This window comes from Triticum aestivum, chromosome 4D, assembly GCF_018294505.1.
Source record: "Triticum aestivum cultivar Chinese Spring chromosome 4D, IWGSC CS RefSeq v2.1, whole genome shotgun sequence".
Classification (NCBI taxonomy): Eukaryota; Viridiplantae; Streptophyta; class Magnoliopsida; order Poales; family Poaceae; genus Triticum; species Triticum aestivum.
The window spans coordinates 290,727,948-290,737,315 of NC_057805.1; positions in this window are offsets into that span (position 1 = coordinate 290,727,948).

Here is a 9,368-nt window from a genome sequence, read left to right on the forward strand (position 1 = left end):
TTCTTGAAGTTCTTCTTACCCTTGCCCTTCTTGAACTTAGTGGTTTTATTCACCATCAACACTTGATGTTCTTTTCTGATTTCCACCTCCGCTGATTTCAGCATCGAATATACCTCAGGAATGGTCTTTTCCATCCCCTGCATATTGTAGTTCATCACAAAGCTCTTGAAACTTGGTGGAAGCGACTGAAGGATTCTGTCAATGACCGCGTCATCCGGGAGATTAACTCCTAGCTGAGTCAAGCGGTTGTGTAACCCAGACATTCTGAGTATGTGCTCACTTACAGAACTATTTTCCTCCATTTTACAGCTGAAGAACTTGTCGGAGACATCATATCTCTCGACCCGGGCATGAGCTTGGAAAACCAATTTCAGCTCCTCGAACATCTCATATGCTCCATGTTTCTCAAAACGCTTTTGGAGACCCGGTTCTAAGCTGTAAAGCATGCCGCACTGAACGAGGAGTAATCATCAGCACGCTGCTGCCAAGCGTTCATAACGTCTTGGTTCTCTGGGATTGGTGCATCACCTAGCGGTGCTTCTAAGACATAATCTTTCTTGGCTACTATGAGGATGAGCCTCAGGTTCCGGACCCAGTCCGTACAGTTGTTGCCATCATCTTTCAGCTTGGTTTTCTCTAGGAACGTGTTGAAATTGAGGACAACGTTGGCCATTAGATCTACAAGGCATAGTGTAAAGATTTTAGACTAAGTTCATGATAATTAAGTTCATCTAATCAAATTATTTAATGAACTCCCACTCAGATAGACATCCCTCTAGTCATCTAAGTGATACATGATCCGAATTTAACTAGGCCGTGTCCGATCATCACGTGAGACGGACTAGTCAAGATCGGTGAACATCTCCATGTTGATCGTATCTTCTATACGACTCATGCTCGACCTTTCGGTCCTCCGTGTTCCGAGGCCATGTCTGTACATGCTAGGCTCGTCAAGTCAACCTAAGTGTATTGCGTGTGTTCCGAGGCCATGTCTGTACATGCTAGGCTCGTCAACACCCGTTGTATTCGAACGTTAGAATCTATCACACCCGATCATCACGTGGTGCTTCGAAACAACGAACCTTCGCAACGGTGCACAGTTAGGGTGAACAGTTTCTTGAAATTATTATAAGGGATCATCTTACTTACTACCGTCGTTCTAAGCAGATAAGATGCATAAACATGATAAACATCACATGCAATCAAATATGGACATGATATGGCCAATATCATCATGCTCCTTTGATCTCCATCTTCGGGGCACCATGATCATCTTCGTCACCAGCATGACACCATGATCTCCATCATCATGATCTCCATCATTGTGTCTTCATGAAGTCGTCACGCCAACGATTACTTCTACTTCTATGGCTAACGCGTTTAGCAACAAAGTAAAGTAAATTACACATGGCGTTATTCGATGACACGCAGGTCATACAAAATAATAAAGACAACTCCTATGGCTCCTGCCGGTTGTCATACTCATCGACATGCAAGTCGTGATTCCTATTACAAGAATATGATCAATCTCATACATCACATATATCATTCATCACATCTTCTGGCCATATCACATCACATAACACATGCTGCAAAAACAAGTTAGACGTCCTCTAATTGTTGTTGCAAGTTTTTTTACGTGGTTTGTAGATTTCTAGCAAGAACGTTTTCTTACCTACGTATGACCACAATGTGATTTGCCAATTTCTATTTACCCTTCATAAGGACCCTTTTCATCGAATCCGTTCCGACTAAAGTAGGAGAGACAGACACCCGCTAGCCACCTTATGCAACTAGTGCATGTCAGTCGGTGGAACCTGTCTCACGTAAGCGTACGTGTAAGGTCGGTCCGGGCCGCTTCATCCTACAATGCCGCCGAAACAAGAAAAGACTAGTAGCGGCAAGAAGAATTGGCAAACTCAACGCCCACAACTGCTTTGTGTTCTACTCGTGCATAGTAACTACGCATAGGCCTGGCTCATGATGCCACTGTTGGGAATCGTAGCATAATTTTAAAATTTTCCTACGCTCACCAAGATGCATCTATGGAGTATACTAGCAACGAGGGGAAAGGAGTGCATCTACATACCCTTGTAGATCGCGAGCGGAAGCGTTCGAATGAACGTGGATGACGGAGTCGTACTCGCCGTGATCCAAATCACCGATGACCGAGTGCCGAACGGACGGCACCTCCGCGTTCAACACACGTACGGTGCAGCGACGTCTCCTCTTTCTTGATCCAGCAAGGGGGAAGGAGAGGTTGATGGAGATCCAGCAGCACAACGGCGTGGTGGTGGATGTAGCGGGTCTCGGCAGGGCTTCGCCGAGCTTCTGCGAGACGGAGAGGTGTAGCAGGGGAGGAGGGAGGCGCCCAAGGCTGTCGGTTGCTGCCCTCCCTCCCCCCCTTTATATAGGCCCCCTGGGGGGGGCGCCGCCCCTAGAGATGGGATCTCAAGGGGGGGGGGGGCGGCGGCCAAAGGGGGGGAAAGGGGTGCCTTGCCCCCCAAGGCAAGTAGGAAGCCCCCCCACCCTAGGGTTCCCAACCCTACACAATCTTTTATGCTATGCTTAGGATTGGGTCTTGTCCATCACATCATTCTCCTAATGATGTGATCCCATTATCAATGACATCCAATGTCCATAGTCAGGAAACCATGACTATCTGTTGATCAACGAGCTAGTCAACTAGAGGCTTACTAGGGACACGTTGTGTCTATGTATTCACACATGTATTACGATTTCCGGACAATACAATTATAGCATGAACAATAGACAATTACCATGAACAAAGAAATATAATAATAACCATTTATTATTGCCTCTAGGGCATATTTCCAACACGTCGTTCTAAGAAAATAAGATGCAAAACATGATAAACATCACATGCAATCAAATAGTGACATGATATGGCCAATATCATTTTGCTCCTTTGATCTCCATCTTCGGGGCACCATGATCATCTTTGTCACCGGCATGACACCATGATCTTCATCATCATGATCTCCATCATTGTGTCTTCATGAAGTTGTCACGCCAACGATTACTTCTACTTCTATGGCTAACGCGCTTAGCAATAAAGTAAAGTAATTTACATGGCGTTATTCAATGACACGCAGGTCATACAAAAAATAAAGACAACTCCTATGGCTCCTGCCGGTTGTCATACTCATCGACATGCAAGTCGTGATTCCTATTACAAGAATATGATCAATCTCATACATCACATATATCATTCATCACATCTTCTGGCCATATCACATCACATAGCACATGCTGCAAAAACAAGTTAGACGCCCTCTAATTGTTGTTGCAAGTTTTTACGTGGCTTGTATAGGTTTCTAGCAAGAACGTTTCTTACCTACGTAAAACCACAACGTGATATGCCAATTTCTATTTACCCTTCATAAGGACCCTTTTCATCGAATCCGTTCCGACTAAAGTGGGAGAGACAGACACCCGCTAGCCACCTTATGCAACTAGTGCATGTCAGTCGGTGGAACCTGTCTCACGTAAGCGTACGTGTAAGGTCGGTCCGGGCCGCTTCATCCCACAATGCCGCCGAAACAAGATAAGACTAGTAGCGGCAAGAAGAATTGGCAACATCTACGCCCACAACTACTTTGTGTTCTACTCGTGCATAGAAACTACGCATAGACCTAGCTCATGATGCCACTGTTGGGGAACGTAGCAGAAATTCAAAATTTTCTACGCATCACCAAGATCAATCTATGGAGTTTACTAGCAAGGAGAGGGAAGGAGTGCATCTACATACCCTTGTAGATCGCGAGCGGAAGCGTTCAAGAGAACGGCGTTGATGGAGTCGTACTCATCGTGATCCAAATCACCGATGATCCTAGCGCCGAACGGACGGCACCTCCGCGTTCAACACACGTACGGAGCAGCGACGTCTCCTCCTTCTTGATCCAGCAAGGGGGGAGGAGAGGTTGATGGAGATCCAGCAACACGACGGCATGGTGGTGGAAGTAGCGGGATTCCAAACAGGGCTTCGCCAAGCGCTGCGGGAGGAGGGAGATGTGTCACGGGAGGGAGAGGGAGGCGCCAGGGCTTGGATTGCTGCTGCCCTCCCTCCCCCCCCCCACTATATATAGGGCCAAGGGAGAGGGGGGGCGCAGCCTTGGCCCTTCCTCCAAAGAAGGGTGCGGCCAGGGAGGAGTCCATCCTCCCCAAGGCACCTCGGAGGTGCCTTCCCCCTTTAGGACTCTCCCTTTATCTTATCTCTTGGCGCATGGGCCTCTTGGGGCTGGTTCCCTTGGCCCATATAGTCCAAGGCGCACCCCCCACAGCCCATGTGGCCCCCCCGGGGCTGGTGGACCCCTTGGTGGACCCCCGGACCCCTTTCGGCACTCCCGGTACAATACCGATAAAGTGCGAAACTTTTCCGGCGACCAAAATAAGACTTCCCATATATAAATCTTTACGTCCGGACCATTCCGGAACTCCTCGTGACATCCGGGATCTCATCCGGGACTCCGAACAACTTTCGGGTTACCACATACTAATATCTCTACAACCCTAGCGTCACCGAACCTTAAGTGTGTAGACCCTACGGGTTCGGGAGACATGCAGACATGACCGAGACGACTCTCCGGTCAATAACTAACAGCGGGATCTGGATACCCATGTTGGCTCCCACATGCTCCTCGATGATCTCATCGGATGAACCACGATGTCGAGGATTCAATCAATCCCGTATACAATTCCCTTTGTCTACCGATATAGTACTTGCCCGAGATTCGATCGTCGGTATCCCGATACCTTGTTCAATCTCGTTACCGGCAAGTCTCTTTACTCGTTCCGTAACACATCATCCCGTGATCAACTCCTTGGTCACATTGTGCACATTATGATGATGTTCTACCGAGTGGGCCCAGAGATACCTCTCCGTTTACACGGAGTGACAAATCCCAGTCTCGATTCGTGCCAACCCAACAGACACTTTCGGAGATACCTGTAGTGCACCTTTATAGACAACCAGTTACGTTGTGACGTTTGGTACACCCAAAGCATTCCTACGGTATCCGGGAGTTGCACAATATCATGGTCTAAGGAAACGATACTTGACATTAGAAAAGCTCTTAGCAAACGAACTACACGATCTTGTGCTAGGCTTAGGATTGGGTCTTGTCCATCACATCATTCTCCTAATGATGTGATCCCGTTATCAACGACATCCAATGTCCATGGTCAGGAAACCGTAACCATCTATTGATCAACGAGCTAGTCAACTAGAGGCTTACTAGGGACATGGTGTTGTCTATGTATCCACACATGTATCTGAGTTTCCTATCAATACAATTCTAGCATGGATAATAAACGATTATCATGAACAAGGAAATATAATAATAACCTATTTATTATTGCCTCTAGGGCATATTTCCAACATGTTCCTCGTAGCGCAGCTGGACACACTGATCGGCTCGTCGATCCTCTTGGTGGTGCCCATCAGGAATGACCAAGCTCGGAACAACGCGTGGCTAGGTGCAGTGGCTCGAGGTGCGGAAGAAGATGGTGCACTGGATTGTCCTCCGCCACGCTTGATTCTCCATCGCTTTGTGCCGGCGGAGTAATCACGTGCTGCGGTGGAGCGGTGGTGGCGATCTAGCTGCGCCACGCAAGGCGGTGATGGTGGTGGTGGGGTCCAGATGCAGGTGAGGTGGTTGCGCCAACTCAGGATGCACACTAGGGTACGGGAAAATTTTGTGGGTAGCTCCACAAAATGTAGGTGTCGAGGTAGAATAAAGGGTGAAATCTGTATCGGGGTAGATGTACTGGATCGAGGAAATAAAGTTGGCAGTGTTTCTTCGGAAATGAAATCGGGAAAAAGAATTAGGGACGAGGAATTACCAGACGGAAATGCCTCTGCGAGGTTCTAGATTTGAAAATCTGGCACACGGTGCATGCATAGATAAATAGGGGCATGTGACTTTGCATTTCCCCGAGTACTGCCCGAATGTACTCGTGGGTAACCAGGTATGCGTGCAGTATGCAGTATAATCTAAAATAGCAAACAGAAAGAGGCAATAATCATGCAACGGAGAAACACACCAGACAAATCATACTAAAGTGTGTTAATGCTGGTGGGTATATGTACTCCTGGCATACATATACCCACACCAGCGCGCATTTTATTATAGACTCGAGACGAGTCAATGTTATTTAGTGTATGTGATCTACTAATTAAAATCTTGTTAGCAACACAGTGTCAACCCTGTCAAACATTTCTGCTTGACAGAGAGACAAGCAAAAACAACACAGAAATCAAAAACACGAAAACATTCATAACATATGGGTTACAACAGTGCAAGCATACAACAAAGCACGAATGCTCTACACGCTAAAAGAAACAACTCACTGTGGGATACATTGTTCTATCCTCATATTGGGGATGAACCGACAGACTGATCATCTTACTGCGTGACTGAGGTCATGTAGAGGACTTGCCTTGCTGGGGCTCTCCGGGAGGACGAAGACCTAGCCAATCTCCATCATCATCGTCCGACACTACTATGGGTTGGGGTTCGGCTGCTGGGGGTGTAGCTGAAATTGATCCGAGCAAATGCTGCTAGTGGATCCGTAAAAGAGCCTTGTCGAGGGTGATGATGTTTGGCTTGGGCCACATCACAGGCTGAGAGGATAGCACTGGTTTGGATGGCGTTGGGCAAACGGTTTGAGATGCAAATTTACGAGCCTCACGGTAAGCTTCCTTGACAACTCGCACCGCATCGTTGTCCAGAGTTCTAAATTCGGCAAGCATCTTAGAAATCATCATCCCCTGGGCAGTGATATATTGCACCAGGCGAGCGATTGCTGGGTCATCTCCCGGAACAGTGAGAGGAGGCTGAATTCCTGCTTCTGTCACCACGGGGAAAAGTAGAACTCCCGCCTCTCTGCCACTTGCGGGAACTTGGTTCGGAGGTATAGGATAGCCTCCACAGCAGTGGCCTGAATGGCTGAATCAGTGGTAGGCATGGCTCTACCCTGAAAAACCAAAGGCTGGCCATCCATTGCGGGACCTGGGACGATTTGTACTCTTGCATCATAGCGGTGAAGGTGAGGGACGGGTGCCGATTGGAACACCAGGTAATCGGGGCTAGCATTACAGCCAAAGGCTTTGGTGAGCATCTCAGTAAGAAGAGGTGGAAAGCCTGTATGGTTGACAGCAAAGGTGCGGGTGTAAAACTTGGGAGCTTTGAAGGTGCTAGCCATGGCTGGAGTGTTGCTAGCTAGGCTTCTCTGCAGGGATATGGCTTACTAAGGGGTGAGCGATACGGCGAGCGGAAAGGGGCTTTTATAGGCAGCTACGCGGGACATGCCCGCATGGTGTGGCTCGTTTCCATTAATGGTGAAGGGCAAGCGGTGCGGCCGACTAGAAAGGATATGGTTGCTATTCGTTCCACGGATAACTAGGCGGGGACAGCGGGGTGAGGACGTGTCGGTCCCGACTGCGCCACCTGTTGATTAACAGTGGCCATGCCGGATGCCAGGGATGGGTCAAATCCCTTAGGGTCACTACGATTTAATGTAGTGACCAGACCTCAAACAGCCTGATCTCTGTGCATCAGTGTCATCCCTGGATCGGTAATGCTGACACGCACAGTACTTGAAGGATTAGTAGCAATCACACACTTATTACATCAAATGTCTCAAAAGAGAACTTATTACAATAAATATGGCTCAAGGCCATCTATTATGATAACAGCGGAAGGCTTGGAAGATAAACTGAGTCCATCAACTCCAACGGCATCACTAAGTGAAAGACCACGACCTAAGGCTCCTTACTCGTCGCCTGAAAAGTTTGCAACATGATACGTTGCAGCCCGAATCGGGTCAGCACATGGAATATGCTGGCAAGGCAACACAAAGAAGTAATGAATGGAATAAAGCTATCACTATATGCATATATGGCTGGTGGAGGCTGTATGGTTAATATGTTTTGCGAAAAGCCAATTTTTTCCTACAACAAAGGAATATATTTTATTTAACTACAAAGTAGGTTGAAAACATTGAGAATGGTAAACCCCATCTAAATCCCAATTAAGATGTAATTAATAACCCCAACAAAATTAATTTAGAGTGATGAGATCCACATGATAATCAAAGAATAGATACTCAAGATGTCCATAACAGGGGACACAACTAACCATGATTAGTTTGTACACTCTGCATAGGTTTGTGCACTTTTCCCCACAAGACTCGATCTCCTCTGTTTGATTTCTCCCACTACATGACGTTTGAGAAACGGATGACCGAGACACAGTCTTTCCGAAGAGGTCCCCTTAACCGATAGATAGGAATGTACATCTACAATCCCCTACATCTGCAAGCCCATCATGGAAATGTTTCCCACAACTTACTCAACTATGTCAGAGCCCACAATGGCATGTGGCTGCACACGGAAGTTTCTAGCATGAATAATCTTATGATCCCTTTGAGCCTGCGTGGCAGTCTATAGGAGAATCACACGGTACCCCGGGATTTCCATAAAAATACAGGCAATCACTGGGTTCCCCAGGTGCCTCAATCCACCCAGATGTGTATTATAGTTGCCACCTTAAGTTAACCATTAATTAGCAATACTCACGTCTGTCATGGATACACTCAAACCCAATCCACGTCTACGAGCACAGCATAGCAATATAAGCAACATAGAAGTAACTCCCAACGGTTTGATAATAAACAGGTGAATAGGTACTACCTCAACTACTTCCCAAACCCACAATTTAATCAGATCCTAACCATGCAATTGTTTGAGGATTGATCTAATGCAATAAAACTGGGTAGTAAATAGGTATGATCAAAGTGTTACTTGCCTTGCTGACGATCCGTGAAACCTAGAGACTCGTAGTAGCACGCTTCGCACTCCGGGTACTCTATCGCAAACAAACAAGCATACAATAAGCAATTAAGCAAGGGCACGGATAAAAATCAAATAAGAGATCTAACCAGAAAGTTCAAGTTAAGAACTCCGGTTTGCAAAAGAATCAAATCAAACGAAGCAACAAAACTCAAATGGCGAAAGAAACAAGCTTCGCTTACTATTCTGGACTAAATTCAAATTTTGCAGTAGCAAAAACTTGTTTAAGTTGATTAAACAGAAAGAGGGCTTCGAGACGAAACTCTAGGCGCTTGAATCGCCTGATTCCGATAAACGAGCGAAAAGATAAACTAAAATGAAAATCGGATCAGAAATCGCGATAGAAAATAATCGCGGAAAATCCTAGAAAAAGAAAAACTGACGAATAGACTAATGAACGAACGTTCGCTGTCTGCGGCTAAACGGTGAAAACCGTTCGTTAAAACGAACGTACAAACGGGCGTTCGCTAAATAACTAAACCGAAAAAAACAG